This window comes from Equus caballus, chromosome 17 (genome assembly GCF_041296265.1).
Source record: "Equus caballus isolate H_3958 breed thoroughbred chromosome 17, TB-T2T, whole genome shotgun sequence".
Lineage (NCBI taxonomy): Eukaryota > Metazoa > Chordata > Mammalia > Perissodactyla > Equidae > Equus > Equus caballus.
Window position 1 is genome coordinate 54,992,329 of NC_091700.1, and position 18,686 is coordinate 55,011,014.

Consider the following 18,686-nt stretch of genomic DNA (forward strand, 5'->3'; position numbering starts at 1 on the left):
GCTGCTTGGTGTCTGCTTCATTGATCTTTTTCTTTTATTCATTTTTACCTTACAATTTTGATATTTTGTTTACAATTTAGAGTTATAAAGTGCTGAATAATGTTTCAGTTGAAGGTCAAACTTAGTCTTGTCTCACACTTCTGCTTAACAATCATCATTTCCATGGGATTCATTTAAAGTTAATCAAGCTCAATAATGAAAAAGAGAAACTAAATAGCTGATTACATGTGTAATTATTTTACATGATAAATCATTGGGCTTTAAAGAGATTTAGGGATTTGGTTAACTTCAGTAAACTCTTACTTTGTGTTGAAGATTACACCAGACACTGGAGGGAAAAATGAAGGTAACCTATGGATCCTGCCATCAAGGAACAAAGAGTCTAGCTGACAAATAGTCACGGAAGAGAATTCTAATACTCTACGACAGAAAGTGCTATGTAGAATGAGTGTTATATACCTAGAGAATTAGAGGACCATAGAAAGGAAGTTATCACTGTCTGATTTTTGGAACATCAATGAGTTAGCCAAATAAAGAAAGTGATGAAAAAATGAGGTTCCAGCAAAAGAACAGCATTCACTAATCATGGATGTGAGAAACAGCAGGATGTGTGTGTCTGTGTGTCTGTGTATTTATGTGTTCACAAAGTAAGTACCTTAGGATTGTCAAGGCATGAAGTGGAAACCGTAAAATGGCACCACAAAAGACTGCACAGGTAGGCACAGGTCAAGCCATGGAAGTCTGCTATATCATGCCAAGAGATTTGTGAAATCCACTGAATAATTATTATTTCAAGCAGGGGACTAACATGGTTAGACTTGAGTTTTAGATAGATTGTGATAGCTTCAATGTGGAGAACAGATTTTTATGAAACATAACTAGTAATGAGACTAAATAGGGCTCTATAGTGATTATCAAGGTGAGAGAGGATGAAAGCTTGAGTAAGAGCAGTGGTAATAAAGATGGAGATGAGCAGATCAATTCCTGTAGCATTAGGAGCTGAAACTGGAAGATGGTGGATTGCATGTAAGACTCGTGTAGGGAGGGTGTTATTTATGGACAGAATGTTTGTGTTCCTCCCAAATTCACATGTTGAAGCCTTAACCTCCAATGTGATGGTATTTGGAGATGTGGGGACTGGGAGGTAATTAGCTTTAGATAAGATCATGAGGGTGGGACCCCCGTGATGAGATTGGTGCCCTTATAAGTAGAGGAAGAGAGATCAGATCTCTCTCTCTCCATCATGGGAGGATACAGCAAGAAGGTGGCCATCTGCAAGCCAGGGAGAGAGCTCTCACTGGAAACGGAATCCACCTGCACTTTGATCTTGGACTTCTCAGCCTTCTAAATTTAAAAATAAATGTCTGTTCTTTAAGCCACTCAGTCCTTGGTATTTAGTTTCCCAAGCGAACTAAAATAGAAGATGAAGTTAGAAGCTGTCAAGCTCAGCTCCCCCATTTCTAGTAAGGGAAGGGCTGAATGCTGAAGGCACAAACTGAAACAGAGCAAATAGAAGAAGCACTATGGTGGGAGGAAATATAATGGATTTCTATATGGGCATACTGAATTTCAGGCAGGGATGGCTTATGAGCAATTTCATATATCTGAGAGGTGACAGATACGTGAAAAAATGGAGGAAAAGAAGCAAAAGCTACTGTAAGATATAAGCAAGTGTAGATGCACCTCAAATATCCCCAAATAGCTTTTCCTTCTCTATGCATCATATAAGATAAGATAAAACGCAATTTCGTCTTAAGCTAATTGAAAAGTAAGCAAATATCTTGGCATACTCAGCCTCCTATTCTTGTGAACTTTGTCTTCCTTTGGTGGCACTTTATTTTCCTGCAGGATGAAAGTTATTTTAGCGAAGCCTTTATTTGATGTAAGCAAGAAACTAGTTAAAGAATTCTATGCTGGTTTCTCAGTAGCAACTGGAAAACAAGGGAGAAAAACCCCCTGAAGAGCATAGGCTTTCAGTGCATATGACTCAGAGCCTTTGCTATTGCAAGAGAATGAAATCCAACTCACTCTAATTTAAGAAATAAAAGGAAAAGAGTAATTAATTGTCTCATATGACTAAAAGATCCAGAGGACTTGAGGCATTGCTTGATCCAGGGTCTCCAGCAACATCATCAAGACTCAAGTACAATGTTATTTCTCAATTATATCTCAATTAAAAAGAGATTCAAATACTATCCCCTTTCTCTGCTCTACTTCTCCCTGGAGGGCCTTATTCTTATCCCACTTCTATCATTAAGGCCTCTAGAAGCCCCCTGTTTATATCATTTTAAGAATTCTATTAGGAAGACTGTTTCTTTGTTTTGATCTAAAACAAATCCAGGCATGGGGGAAGTGTTTAATCCTGAGCCATTACATCCAGTGAGGATAGAACGTGCAAATTGGCCCAGCCTGGATCATTTGCCCATAAGAAGTGCTGGCAGAAAGAGAGGGGTATACACAGGTCAGCTCCACCAAAATAAAAGGGGCTCCCCAACAAGAAATCAGGTTAGGACTCAAGAAGGAGGAATGACACTGGGATGGCAGAATCAATAGCTATCTACCACAGAGCCTCACCACAAAAATCTCCAGGTTAGAAGAAAGGGCACCTTTGTCTGTATGTTGTGTTTGTGTATGGAGATGTTTGTGCACATCTGCAGTGAGAGGAGTTCACAGCATGCTACTCTCCAAGGTCTGTTTCCTTTGGGAGATTCCTCCCTTACAGCCACCAGAATTAAAAAGCTGAAGAAGATCCTCATAGGGTCCCTAGCTCCTAACAATCACATTAGCTCTTGAGAAGAAACCTCTGCATAGCTCTGACCCTGTCCTCCAATCTACTCTTCCAATATGCCACCTTGGAGCTACCTATTCAAAGCAAATAGGGCCCTATCTAATTTAGCATCAGAGAAACTTGAAGTAATTATTTTTCTCGACGCTAACTCCCCAAACATTTGGCACATCCCAAGGAAAGGTACAAATGACATTTCATCAAAAGTGTGGGAAAAAGGGGTCAGAGAACATAATATGATCAAGACAAAATGAAATTTAAAACCTTTTTAATGTTGCCTTCTTTCCTTCACAAAGTGAATACACCCATGTTTCTACTTCCTCTCTCATTTTCTTTGCTGTCTGCTTCTTTCTCCCATTAAATTAACACAAAGACAGTTATCAATCACACACAATTCAATGTGAGTGGCTCTCAGACCAGCAGGCTTGCTTGCTGTCCCTTGGTAAACTGCTGGGGGCCAGAGCGACTGTGGAGCTGACACTCCATTCAGAACTGGAAAGACAGTACAGACTTTTACTATATTTTAGGGCAAACATAATATGTCAATTAAATTATATATCTGATACAGCCTGAGTAGTCATCTACTCTTTATAAAACTTAAAATTTACAAAATGATTTCATTCATTAAATATCAAAATTCCAAACAATTTACCTTTAAACAGCGCCTTCCTAAGAAAGAAAGAGTTATATGCTTCCCCAAGTGAGTTTGGGCACCTGCACGTAACCCATTAATAAGACTGAAACCACCTCCCACGGTGTTCGCCACACATTGGGAACTCAGTGATGTGTTTTGAATTGTTGTGAATAACTTAATTAGACAGAAAATGAATGCATGCTCTGTAAAGGCAATTATTTTCATATCTATGCCCAGCCCCCAGCACAGTGTCTGACACCCGGTAGGCATCACACAAATATTTGCTGAGTGATCAAATGAAAGAGAATTCCATTCTACAAGACATGGAGACAGAAACTGTAAAGAGAATAACTCTTGCCAAAGTTCTTTGAAGAAAACAAAACAAAAAACAAAAAAAGGGGGGAAAATCATCACACTGAGCTTCAGCTACACCAATCTCAATTAATAATCAAGGTTCTATATTACTAGAGTGAAAATTTGTGAGAGAAAAAGTAGATTGCTTCCTGAGAGCTTCTGTAATGCTAATAGGATCTTTAGACTCCATTGTTGCACTGATGATTCATTGGTAAAATGCAAGCACACTTTTCCTGGCCTTCATTATCAGCCCATTTCTGGCCTGATTTGCTTTAGATAATTCAGACTCCGCTGCACCTGAACTGTGACTCTCCATATCAGAAAAGGGAATGGAAAATGAACAATAAGAAGGAAAAGAAACTGAGTTAAAAAGAAAAAAATTCCAGCATTCTGCCCCCTCTTTATGCTTTTGGTTGAAATTTTAAGTAATTGTAGAACTTCTTCTCACTCCTGCCTCCCCAAATTCTTCTATTGTCTTGCATCCGAAGGACATTGCTTTATGGCGTGTTAAGCAAAACCTGCTTTGTTTTTGTTCAAATTGTCTGCTGTCCACAGCGAGAGAGTCAGGAAGATAGCTTACACTACAGTGGTCTTTTTGGCATTCTTCACTGCCACCACTTATTGTGGCAACAGTTACCATTTGCCAGTTTAGGCCGTAAGCACATCTCTTGACCATTACCAGACAGCTTTCATAATTTTTGAATAATATTAAATCCCTCCCGTGTCCAGAAAGGCCAGAGAGAAAGCACAAGCCAAGCTCCCATTTCACCATACCTACCACTTCTGTAAGCATCACTAGGCATAAATGAAGTTGTCAATGGTCTGTGGTCAATATGTGAATTCAGAACAAGCCACAATTGTTTCATTCCAGAAACAAAAAGTACTCATAGTCACTTTACCCAATGATAAGACCAGGTGCAGGGTTTATTTTTGTAAGCTTCAGTATCTGGAGTATTTATGTGGGAGTTTACACTCAAATACATGTAATCATCATTTTTAAGACTGGTATTGATCAATAGAGAGCCATAATTAATATAAATATTATTACAGACAAGGTGAAAATGGGAACCCCATTTTGATTTGCATTAATGTCTTATTTTTCTGCTTTCCCTCTTGAGAAAACTAAGTCTGTGACACTATGCACAAAAGAGATTACAGCCTGGTTGATCCAGCCATATTAGTTTATATGAAGTAGTATACAATCAGTTGCTATGTTGATGCAATAAAAATTTTTAAATCCTTTAATGTAATACTTCAGATCCAGCTCAACAAAGCATCATGCTAAATTCCCAGTTTGAAAGCATTAATATCATTCCCCTATTTCTGATAAGTCCTGCTCTCTTCTCCTTTTCTTTATCTAGCCTCACCATATGGATCTATATTGCCTGTGGAGCATTTTGTTGTGTAGAAGCTTTCTGTCATTGTTGGAATAATGAAATCCACCTTTCATTTAAATGCTTGATAGATTCGTCCAATCTCTCTCCCATGGAGAAAAAAACTGAAAAATCTCTCTGTAGAAATATGAATTTTAAGAGAAATCAAGCTTCCTCTTGAATAATCAAAAACTTACGAGAGTAGCCTACATTTTAAAAATCCATCAGAAAGACATCATTTCCTTTAATGCACTAGATTTTATGAATTAAAGCTGCTTTCTCTGGCCCTTTTGCACATTAGCATTTTTGATTGCTGGTTAGTAAACATAAGCATCCTAATGGGTTCTTCTAAAATGATTTTCAAGAATCTTTACAGCGCTTCTTTGGCTTATCTATATTCATAGCAATGAAATCATCACACCTGCAAAAATTGTGCTATTTGTAAGGTAGTTAAAAGCCAGCTTTGTCACCATTTTGTTCAGTAATAAGTGGAGGAGACGAAAAATTAAAATTCACTTTGTTGATTTAAGATCTATCTTCTTAGCAAATTTCAAGCATAGAATAGAGTATTGTTAACTCTCATCACCATGCTGTACGTTAGATCTCCAAACTGGTTCGTCTTGCTTAACTGAGACTGTGTGCCCTTTGACCAATACTTCCTCATTTCACCCTCCTCCTGCACTCCTGGCAACCTCCATTCTACTCTCTGCTTCTGTGAGTTTGACTATTTCATTTTACTTTATTTTATTGAGATATAATTGACATGTGACCTTGTACTAGTTTTGGATGTACAACATAATGATTTGATATATGTATATATTATAAAATGGTTACCACATTAAGTTTAGTTAGCATCCATTACCACATACTTACAATTCCTTTCTTGTGATGGAAACTTTTAAGATCTACTCTTTTAGAAACTTTCAAATATACAACACAGTACTGTTAACTATAGCCAACGTGCTGTACATTATATCCTTAGGACTTATTTGTCTTATAACTGGAAGCTTTTACCTTTTGAGCATCTTCACCCATTTCCCCCACTCCCCACCCCCTGCCTCTGGAAACCACCAATCTGTTCTCTGTAGTATGAGTTGCTTTTTTTTTTTTTTAGATTCCACGCATAAGTGAGATCATACAGTATTTGTCTTCTCTGTCTGACTTATTTCACTTGGGATAATGCAGGCAACGTCTATCCATGTTGTCCCACATGGAATTTCCTGATATGGTTGCTAAGAGCCTGGCACCCTGTGAATATGTACGCAGTAAAAGATAGCTAACATTGAAGGATGTAACAATAAAAAGAAATTCACTTTGTTGATTATCACTTTTTCCTCCCCCCATTTTTAAGGGTACAATAAAATGTGCTGTACCATCTGCAAAAGGAAATTAGTGTGTGAAGAAAAAACTACTGTGAAATGTTCATTGATATTTCTGTTCACTTCAGCCCAAAAGGCGTTGTCACACTATGCTTCCCTGGTTGTCTTCACAGGCGACAAAGCATGGAATTTATGGCAAGTGTACATTGTGGAGGACAGTAATGATTTTCATATAGAAAATAAATGCTTTAATTTTTATGATTTGTATCTATGAAGCTTTTGATATTTTCTTGACCTCGAGTTGTTGTTAAGGTAATATCTGAGATCTCTATCCGAATTGAAAAGATAGGTAGTAAGCATAGGAACGAAGACAAACCCAGAGAAGGAATACTGTCAGTGCCAGCTCAGGGTGTTATGCCCAAATTCTGTAGCTACATGTTGTCAAGAACTAGAACTAGTCAGGTATAACTAAGGTAAAAAAATTTTCTAACTAACATAATCAAGAGTCCTGAGTTAGGAGGGGAGAGGTGAGGTGAAAATGCAAACTTCATCCTGAAATATATACACAACCTGAAAGAATGTAAGAAACAGGAGGTCACCTCTGTATTCATATTGCAGCGGAGAAGGAGAAAGAGGAAAATGTGCTAATTGGTTGGAAGAGCCCCGGGGTTAGTAAAGAACGAGGCTGGTCTGAACACTCCTCCACCCCACCACTTATTCTCCCAAGCCTAACCTTGAGTGGAGTTGCTATTTAGATTCACAGAAACGATAGCCCTTATTATCTCTAAAAATGAATTTTTAAGCTCCAAAAGTCATTTTAAGAGAGAGGGAGTACATTATTTATTCTGACTCCAGTCTCAAGGGAGCAGGATAGATTAACTAAACCATCTTCGGCAAATGTGTTTTTGTGTGCCACCAAACCTAAATGACCCTCCGCTGTTGACAATGCATAGCTGGGATCTCAGTTCTTCCTTTGCCTGAGTGAGTGATGATGAACACATCATTATAGATTCCTGAGCCCTGATGTCTTCATCTACATGCTGAGGAAACAAGATGCGTATACTTGCCCAGGAGAACTGCGACAAGAATCAGAGACAAAACACTTTATTAACTATTAGCAAACTGGTTAAGAGTAAGACTCTGGATTGACTTGCCTCAATTCTTTTTTTTTTAATTTTATTTTATTGAGGTCATATTGCTTTATAACATTGTGTAATTTCAAGTGTACATGATTACATAGCAGTTCCCGTATAGATTGCATCATGCTGACCACCAATAGTCTAGTTTTTATCTGTCACCATACATATGTGCCCATTTACCCCTTTCACCCAACACCCTCTCCCATCCTCTCTGGTAGTCACTAATCTGATCTCCTTACCCATGTGTTTGTTTGTCTTCCACATATGAGTGAAATCGTACAGTGTTTTCTTTCTCTGTCTGACTTGCCTCAATTCTTATCCAGGCTCTATGGCTTACAAGCTGTGGAGCCATGGGCTCATTATTTGATCTCTCTGTGCCTCAGTTTCCTCATCAGTAAAATGAGGATAATAAGACTACATGCCTTTTAGGGTTGTTGTCAGGATTAAATGAGTTTATTTAGGTAAAGGATTTAGTGTCTGGCATATAGTGCTATCTAAGCATTTGTTATTATTACTATAGATATGATGTTGAGAAATCGGACAGAGTTCTTCTTCCCACACAACATAAATCCTTTATACTGCAGTTAAAGCACATATTCTGGTTGATAGGAAAAGAGCTTGCAGAAAACTATTCAGCACAGCAAGAGTGAAAGTGACCTCCCAAAAGCTAAGGCAATCATCAGAAAGTTCCCCAGTCTTTCATTACCCAAAGCTGTCAATTTATTGTGTTACAGTGCTCAGTAATGACAGTGGTCATTATGTTTTGCAAAAAAAAGTAACCGTATTACATCAAACACTTTTCAGAGTATATGTAAAATACAGTTATTAACAAGAATCTAAGTCACACACACACAAATATATATATGTAGCTTTGGAGTAAATATTTAGCTTTAAAAATATTTCTATATCTTTCTCAATAAAATCAAGAAAGATAGCTGGCTAGCAAGATGGCAAATAAATGGATAAGTAGTTAGAGATAAAAGATAAAAGATGATTGAAAATTCTGGATTGATGTTCATTTTTATCTCAATGATTACTTGGCAGTTTGTACAGAAGACCAAGAAAAAGTAAAGATTTATCCACAAATTAACTTTTAATGGCTCAAGCAGCAATAGCCTTGCAGGAAAAAAAATTCATAAAGGAAGAAACAGGCCAAGTGATTTTCAGGAGGCCTGCAATCATTTTCTGCTATAAAACAGGAAAATTGAAAAGCAACAGGCTGTTTAGATTTATAAAAGAAAAAAATTGCATATGGATATTTTCATACATATTTACAATGTTATGTGCATTCACAACAACATGCAACACAAATTCATTTCACACAAAAAGTATGAAATATGAAATGTCAGGGTATCATTTAATTCACGGGTATATGTATGTACGACAAGGAGGCTCACTTTATTTCTCTTCTAATAAGAAGGACACTGCAGCAGAAAATATGGAAATTTTTAACACAGCATATTCATACATCTGATCATAGACTATCGTACGAGGAAGAGAAGCTTTTCCTGTTTTTGAGGTCATTGTAAAATTCAGTGACCTGTGAAGCTAAGAAATTACTGGATTCTGTTGCTGTTGGGGCCATGAATCTGAATCTGGTTGAATCTCTGGGATATCATAAGATAAATAAATGAAAAGCAACAGGATATACTGGACTATATGAGGAAGCCAGTTAGTTTAAAACTAATTTGGCCTGACCTTGTTTTTCCAAAAGGGCCTGACGTGACCTGTTGAGCATGCACTGTACATCTGTTTTAAATATTTACTATGTTCCAAAGGCAAGAATGATCCTCTTAAAGATAGGGATGTAACTTCCCCCCATATTGGCATTTCTTTAAGGATAAGCATCTGTCCCTAAACTAAAGATTAATTACTGATCAGCTGTGCTCACTTTGTGACCACTCACCTTGTGGCCTCCAAGCTACTGACCACAGATCTGCTGGGCCAGCTAAGCATCTCATCACAGTTGTAAAAGGGGCATTCCCAACTTATGTGATGTATGCTTTTTGTTCCAAGACAGTATATAACCACTCTGTACACCCCATTTCTTTGGTGCCCTTCCTTCCTTGGGGAAGGAAGGACCCAGGCTAGTCTTCAGATCTGGCTCATAATAAACACACCCCAATTTTGATTTCTGGATTGATTATGGATTATTTGCGTAGACACATAAGGCACGAAGTATACATTTTTTGAAAGTGTACACTCTAGACATCTTTCATAATCTCATTTTCATTGTGTCAAGCAACACAACTGTTTTGACCGTAATAATCAAGTCAAGTCAATAATCAAAAAAGGATGAATTTTATGTTTTAAAGACTTGGCTATAAAATGCGAATGAACTGATTATGCCAGTTGACTGAAAATAATATACCCTCAAGTGGCAAATTATAAGATGAACTATCAAAATAAGCAATTTACTTTTGATACTGGGAAATCACCACATATACAGGGCAGGCATATCATTTAGTGAGCCACGAATATTAAAGTTTGAAAAGGTATCTTTTCCACCATCCTAAGGACTGTATTTCAATTAGCAACAATCTTGTAACTTTAAATTCCAGTAGAATTATTATGTGATGCTTGAATTCATTGTTTGGCAGGATAGACTAGCAACAATTAGGAGCCAGGAGATTCAAAGTTTACTCAGACTCTGTCAGCAGCTCTGTCAGTATGACTTTGAACAAATCATTTCACACCTCAAGGTCCTTCATTGCTTACAGCAAAAAGAAAGAAGAGACGACACAAAAGATCTAGATTTTGATATTTAGTTTTAGAGACTAGAGAAGATATGAATTTCTAAATTTCCCTCAGATTTGTCATCACATTCCAAGCTGCTCAAAATGTAGTTATATTTCTAGGGGCAAAGGTTGAAAAATCTGAAAATAGGGGAAAAAACATGAAAAAAATCACAAGATTGATTCATTACAAACACAAATACATGTTTCTCCACCACCAGCGAAGTGGGAATGTTGCCTCAAATAGGTATATGACTATAAGTCATAGTGTAATCTTCTTAAAAATGGAGATCACCATCAAGCTTTTCTTCAAGCTGAAACTCACTGATGATGACTCAGTCATTCCCAGACTAGAGGAGAACTGAGTCAGAGGAAAACAATGCCCACCACCACCTCTACACATACGTACCCTAAGCCTCAGATGGTCCCCATTGCCCTTACAGTATTATATTGTCCCAAACTCATCCTTACTCTAGCAACCAATTCAACTTTGTATGAAAATCATAAAAGTAGGCAATTCTTAAGAAAGTTGAAAACGCTTGACTCTTTATTTCTGGGTAATTCTTGGTGTAGTGTAAACCATCCTCACTGTTGGTGTTTAGGGGAGAAATTAGGGTTGGGCTTTAGAATACTGGGATCCAGTGCTCTCTGAAGCCTGTGCCCAACCTTCAAATATGTACCCTGTGAATCCAAAACACCTTCATAAAACCTGATCATCGCTCTCCTGGTCTCCAGGGCCAAAAGGCAGAATGTAGAAGTCACGGATGTTTTTGTCTTTTAATACACACAAAATGCATCTAATGACATGAAAGGGGTGACAGTTCTCTGTATTTTTCAAGCTTATCTGAAGCACTTTCTATACATATAGATTTGATTTCTTCATATATCTGTGGATATCTTGTGCATAAAATAAATAGGTCAGGACGTAACACCCTGTTTACTGAAAGCAAGTCTTTTCAGATACACTGCAACAATTAGAACTACATTCCCTCCCCACCCATGTTCTTTTTACCACCTGTCTGCATTAAATCCTGACAATATTTTTGAAAGCCAAAATTATTTGTGGAATGAATAATCTGAAATATCACCCTCATCCAGCCTCAAATTGCCCTTTCGTCTCACTTGGTAATATTACTCATTACTCAACAACCTTATGGAATTACCATAGAAAGAGGCAGCATTATTAGTTTTTGAAATACCAATGTGACTTAATTTCTCCAGTAAATAGGCTAAAATAAATAGATTCTAAAACAATGATGATTGAAAATTTTACTGAGCAGATACAAAGCTTTCATTAAGAATCCAGCGCCTGCTCTGGTATGCATTAGTTTATTACTTTCCAAACATGTGTTTGCTTTTTTTTGTAGACACAGGCTTAGAGTGGAACACTCCATAATTGACTACTTATGAATGTTTTCTATTGAATCGTTGACCTTGGTGGTGTGTCACAGCTTGAGAGAGTAATCCACAAAACTCTTGTGCCACCATTGGAAGATCATAGGAGTGTTTGCCATTCATGTCTGTGCTCAGAATGGTATTTGATGAACACAAAGTCTTTAAAGATTGTTGGATACATTTACTATTCAGGGGTTTTCTTTCTTTCTTTCTTTTTTTTTTTTTCTTTTTGCATTTTTATCCAATACTCTGAGGGAAAGTTATTTTTATATTCACAGACGTTTAACAGAGTTGAATATACTGTATATGTTATTTTCTAGATATAGTAAATGCTGAGGCTGCTTTTTTCTTTTTTTTTTTAAGAAAACAGCTTTCATCTTAGGAATTTGGTTATATGTTCTTAACATAAAGCAAAATGTTCTGAAGGATGTACTCCTCCTTGATTTTAATACAGTAGAAAAGGGAGTTTTCAAAAGTGGTAATATATACCCGTTGAAGTGGGCTGCTTTTTTTAAACAGATTTATTTTGCAGCCACACTCTATTTTCCCTTTGAACAATGCACACACTATTTAAGATCAGCTGTAGAATCACAGGATATTAGAGCTAGAAAACACCTTGAAGTTTCTCCACTTCAGCCACATCTTATGACATAACCTGGTTGAGAGTAGTGTGGTCATAAAATGAGTTTTTATCTAAGTTAGTAATTGGACTGTGTGGAGAGAAAGTAAACAAATGTTATCAAGAGCAATTACATTTTTACCATAAAGTGAGCAATTTTAGACTCTCTCATACCATCGCTGTCCAATAGCACCTTTCTCTGTTAGACCCTGCAAACTGAGCTGCTGCCAATAATCGTTTCTCTGATTTTCAGTAATTCCCTCTCTAGAACATAGAATGAGACAGGTCAATGCAAGCTGTGGCAAAAGATATGCAGAATAAGGGCTAAAAGTCAAGGAATTCTTTTGTCAAGGTCAAAGAGTCAAAGGTTGTGAAGGAATTCTTTTTTTTTTTTTTGGCTGAGGAAGTTTTACCCTGAGCTAACAGCTGTTGCCAGTCTTCCTCTTTTTGCTTGAGGAAGATTCGCTCTGAACTAACATCTGTGCCAGTCTTCCTCTATTTTGCATGTGGGTCACTGCCACAGCATGGACACTATTGACTGGTATAGGTCTACACAGGAACCAAACCTGAGCCACTGAAGCAGAGCGTGCCAAACTTAACCACTAAGCCACAGGGCCAGCCCCCAGGGAATTCTTTTATTTGTTTATTTTATTATTTATTTTTATTTTTCCCTTTTTCTCCCCAAAGCCACCCAGTACATAGTTGTATACTTTAGTTGTGGGTCCTTTTAGCTGTGGCGTGTGGGACGCCACCTCAGCATGGCTTGATGAGCAGTGCTAGGTCTGTGCCCAGGATCTGAACCGGCAAAACCCTAAGCCACTGAAGTAGACCATGCAAACTAAACCACTTGGTCATGGGGCCAGCCTCTCTGAGGAATTCTTTTAGTTGAAGAATTTTGGAGGGACTAAATATCAAATAACTCCAGTTACGCAGAAAAAGGCAATCACTGCTCAACAGAAATCGAAATGAGAGCTATCTCTAGATACTTTGAAACCAGTGAATTAGGATTGAGTGAATTTCAAACTTTGGGGCAGCTATGGAAAGGCGAGTGACGGTGCTGAGGGGAGGAGAGGCTCTGCAGCCTGCGTTGCTGAAAACTTGAAGCTCATCTCCCTGATGTCACCACAGCAAACGGTGGAAGCTTCTTCACCCCTCACCTTCACCCTGCACACCCTATTCAGGCTGAAGTTTGCCCTTATGTAACTGTATTTTCCCCTGAAGATTACCTTTGATCTTTCCGTTTCGGAAAAAAGCATATGAAGAATGGGGTGTGGGGCAGTGAGGAGAGAGAGAACTAATGGGGGACTGGAAAGAGAATATCATGTTGTTTTGGGCGTCAATTCACTTAGAGCCATGGGGAAATCCTCATCTGTATTTTATCCATTCTTTGTGGGGTTTTTTCTTTGTTAGTTTGTGTTTTACTTCTTAATTTGATTCCATTGACTTTTCCCCACTCAGTCATTACTACACAACAAACTGATAACTCGTGACCAGATTCATGACAGAAATTATTAGTGGAACCATTATAAATGCCTTAACTACAAGGAAAAAATACAGTAACACCTACTTGTGTGGTAAGGATTTCATTTTTGCTCTTCATAAGGTTATCTTCAGAAAATTCTGGTGACTGACTTGCCTAGAGAGGTGTCTTAAAAGCTTTTATTAATTGGCTCATCCGCTAGTCCTCCACCATTTATAATATATGCTGATTACTTGAATCTGGCAGTAGCATCCATATTGATGGATGTTTAATTGTTCCTTTTGATTTCTATTTCATATTCCCAGTATCATCAGCTCCATTGGACTCTCTTCTCATCTGTCTTGCTCCCTGTCCCTAGTTCTCTCTCTCCCTTCCTTCCACGCTTCCAGCAAAGTATCTTATTTTAAGAATCAGATGGCAAATCCCTTCTTCTATTTCTTTAGCTAAATAGATTGACTCTCATCTCCACTTTCTGTCTGGGAAGACATTAGGAATGTGCCTGCCTTGGCATAATGAATAGAAAAACCATCTCTGGGGCCGGCCCAGTGGCACAGTGGTTAAGTTTGCACATTCCGCTTCTTGGCGGCCCGGGGTTCACTGGTTTGGATCCCGGGTGCGGACATGGCACCGCTTGGCACACCATGCTGTGGTAGGCATCCCACAGATAAAGTAGAGGAAGATGGGCATGGATATTAGCGCAGGGCCAGGCTTCCTCAGCAAAAAAGAGGAGGACTGGCAGTAGTTAGCTCAGGGCTAATCTTCCTCAAAAAAAAAAAGGAAAAGAAAAGAAAAACCATCTCTGATTCTTACATTCCCCCTATGGACAGACTACATTAAAAGACAATTTCCAACTCTGGTCATTTATCAACCCATTAACAGACCTCAGATGTGTCACTTTAAAGAATCTATCAGGAGACAGACCAGGACATGTAAACAGGAAACACTGTACAAACAATTACTAGTGCTACCCAAGTATATCCTTGGCACACCATTTTTATATCCCTTCAGGGGGAACAGTTAGAGTCCAAAAAGAGTGACTAAGTATTTTAATGCACTCCTGTTTCCTTTCAGTGTTTTGTACCAAGAGGCATTTAGGGAACAACACAAAGAATGAATCTATTCACTGTACTAAGGGAAAATGCTTTGGCTCTAATTAGTATTCACAGTATTAAAATCAATGATAAGCTATTGAGATGCTATAGAGAATATGGAAATATATACAGTCCTCTTTCAGAAGGATGCAAATCAAATCACCTGCTGACCTCAGAGCGCTGGCTAAACTTTGAGACAGGTGTAGAGCCGATGTCCTCCCACCAACGCCTCAGCGTGGCCTCAGAATGTCAGCATCAAAGCCAACACCCCACCCCCAGCCACTTTGCCTTTCATCACCTAAGCTCTCAGCCAGAAAGTGGTGACACAGGCGGCCTGCGTTGTATGTCAACAGATTATCAGGACGGTTAGTAATATTCCCTTGCGAGGAGCCGTTTTAAATCTCTGCATTGGCAATCCTAAGGCTCTGTTGATTTTTGTTCCTTGCTGATAAGGCTTTTAATGGCCAAGGCCCGATATATTTTTAGATCTTTTGTCACCACGGGTCTCCTGTCACTCACTGTGGTGGAAATCAGCAGGCTATTAGTTTGCCCAATGTATAATCTCAAGTCCCATGGAACAAGGGCTGGCAGCAAGTAGGCCTCCTGATTCTGAAATTTACTTTTGATTTTTATTCATAGAGCACTGTCATTTCTGCCTTTGAACCTAAAGTGAAAACGTATCTTTCTGGAGCTGGGTTAGAACTCTGGTAAGGAAAACATATTTTAAAGCATCCTGCTATTTTTCATTAAAATAATATATATAGTATGCCTATTTGCTTAACACATCAAAATAGAATTCATATATTTTTAAATTACTGGTTAATTCTCCCCCCCATCCCCCAGGAGAGGTAATTAGAATCTCTTTGTAATTTAGATTGCAGTACTTTCTTAAGATAGAGGGTAGTAAACCATCAAATAGGGGAACTAGATGAACCATAGGGCAAAAAAAAATATCTTCAGCACACCTAGAAATATTGGACAAATGTTCTTTAAAAGATCCAATAAGGAAACAATCCCTTGGTTACCACAGAAATGTTCTTTAACTGGAGTTTTTTGTTAATGGAAATAAATTCTTGTCTGTAGTCTCTCATTTGTAACTGTGGCTCTGCTTAAGTAGGAGAATATAGCAAGAGTAGAAGGAAGCATGAAAGAGGAATTTGAGAAGATTTCACTGGAGTAGTTTACTGTGGAAGGACATCTATAAACACCCAGGTAGAGTAAAGAAACGTGCAGGAAGCAGGCGATCAAGCAGAGAAAACACATTGGGAGTTTGACACAGGAGATGAGCACATGGCAAATCTCAGTTTCCATGAGAGTGAAAAAGAGATATATTGTTAGATATGCAACTTTTGCTTACAAAGTATTTTTTAAACTTTTAAATTACAAAATATCAAACTACAAAAAAAGGGTAGAGCGATGCTACCTTCAATGGTCTGCTTTCAGAAAAAATTTCACAGACAGGCTTGCCCCAGGATAACAGGTGGCATGGTGGGCGGGACATGATGGAGACAAAAAGGATCATTGTGTTGAAATGTAGTGAACAAACCCCATGTGGAGAATAATGTGTTAATGCGAGGCACAGTGAGGGTTTAGAATAAATAACTCAGTTGGATGAAAGAGTGTTTTAAATAAAAAGTGCGAACATGATTTGAAGACATTGACTGTGAAATGTGATGAGGATTATACACTAAAATTTCCTGGAAAAATAAGCCCAATATAGCCTAAAACACATACTCTCATCCAACTGTACATTTTTCTCCCCGTTGTAGAAATATATACTCCCTTTCACTAAATCTTAGATACTTCCTCCTACAAATCTGCTTCTTGCCCAATGGACAACTACCTCACTTTCAAGGACTAACACTTATCCATTTCATCAAAAGCTGTAGAGACACAAAGGGAGAAAAATACTGTAGCAACCTTGACACTGAGGAAGGTGCAGGACACAGTAAGTCCTCAGTGAAGGAGTGAATTATTAAATGGATGAAAGCAGGGCAGTTACAGTGGCGGACTATGGGAGGATCCCTCCAATATGCTCACTAGGCAGCCCGTCCTCTCCTCTTAGTTCACTCTGATTTTTGAAGGAATAAAATAATACGTCTGTTTGGAATGCTACACAAACAGCCCATTTTCCCTTTCAGCATTTCATTCTGGAGCCCAGCAGTACAAATTTCCTACCAGCTATTTTTCCGGAGCATCTCTAACGTGGTTTTTGTCTTCTCCACAATAGTAAAATTGCACTTACTCATAACGACTTTGACACTGCCAAAGCTAAAATCCTTTTTTTGATGTTGATTCTCTCTGACCTTCCCTCGGTTTTTGACAAAGTAGATTAAGATTATACAGAAAACCTACTTTTTCGTGGCCGCAAACTATCTCCTATCTCCTTTCATACTTCCTCAGTCCTTCTTTTTCACAGTTACTAGAAGGGCAGTAGTTACAAAAGAAACACTGAGGAAGTGACCAGGGAGGTAGGAGACAAAATGTACTATGTTAAACACGACTTATTTTAACATAATTTATTGTTGCCTACTTTTGTAAATAATCCAATATATATATAATGCCCACTTTATATCTATGTGCTTTGTGAAATACATGACAAATAAAACACACAGACATGCCATTGAAATACTTGAAATCTAATTATAAGAAGAAGCATGTATTTGTGAAATAACCATTGCAAAGAGGATATTATGAGATTCGAATATTTAACACACAAATTGTGTGCTTCAGTATTTGAATAGAGTAATATTAGGACATAATGAAGACAGGTTTATCTGTAAAGGTATCCTGGATGAGATAAAATTTGAGCTATATTTTCCTAGAAAATGGTGTAAATAGATTGATTAAAATAAGCAAGGATTTTCTGTCGATGAGAACGGCACGTGTAAACAAAGTCACTAGTGTAGAAATTTAGTGGTAGAAGCAGATTGATCTAACATTTCTCTAAGCCCATTAAATGTGTCTGAACAAGACTTTTCATTGTTAAATTTAACCAAATTGAATACTTTGAGTCCCATTCCACTGAACAACCTTAAGTGAAGGATTTGCTTTTTAATGAGGCATTTGCATTTAATCATAAATTTGGGATGCAGCATCTTTAACTCGGTTATTTCTACTGGAATAGGTTCTTTCAGGGCTTTATACTTATCCTGTAGTAAAGACACAGATTCCTCAAAATATATTTCCAATGTAAAAAACGAGAGGAATACTTATTTATAGAGAAACCTGGGAAATATAGTACTTACAATGTCAAACGCAGAGTTGTATAATAAAAATTTCAAAAATGTTATCACTAAACCATTTACAACAGCTTCAGAGAACTATTTTTAAAAGAAAGACAGAAACAGAAATTTGAGAAAAGTGATTCACAAGACTGAAGCTATTGATAGAGAAGAACTGGAGTACTAAGGAACAGATGAGTCAGAAGCAAATTTAGGAGTAGTACATCAAAGAATGTTTGAAAAATTCATCGTTTGGGGGAAACTATAATCCATCCTAGCTATAACCAGCAAAAAGAGAAAAAGAGGAAACTGTACTTACGCAAAATTGAGCTTAAATTAACAAAAATTCTCAACAATTTTTAAAACTGACTGTTGCTTCTTTTTTTAATGATTTATTGAAATGTAATTCACATACAAAATTCGCCCTTTTAAGTTGTGCAATTCAGTGGTTTTTCATTTATTCAGTCATGCAACCGTCACTACTATCTAATATTAGAACATTTTCGTCATCCCAGAAAGAAACCGCAGACTCATTGGC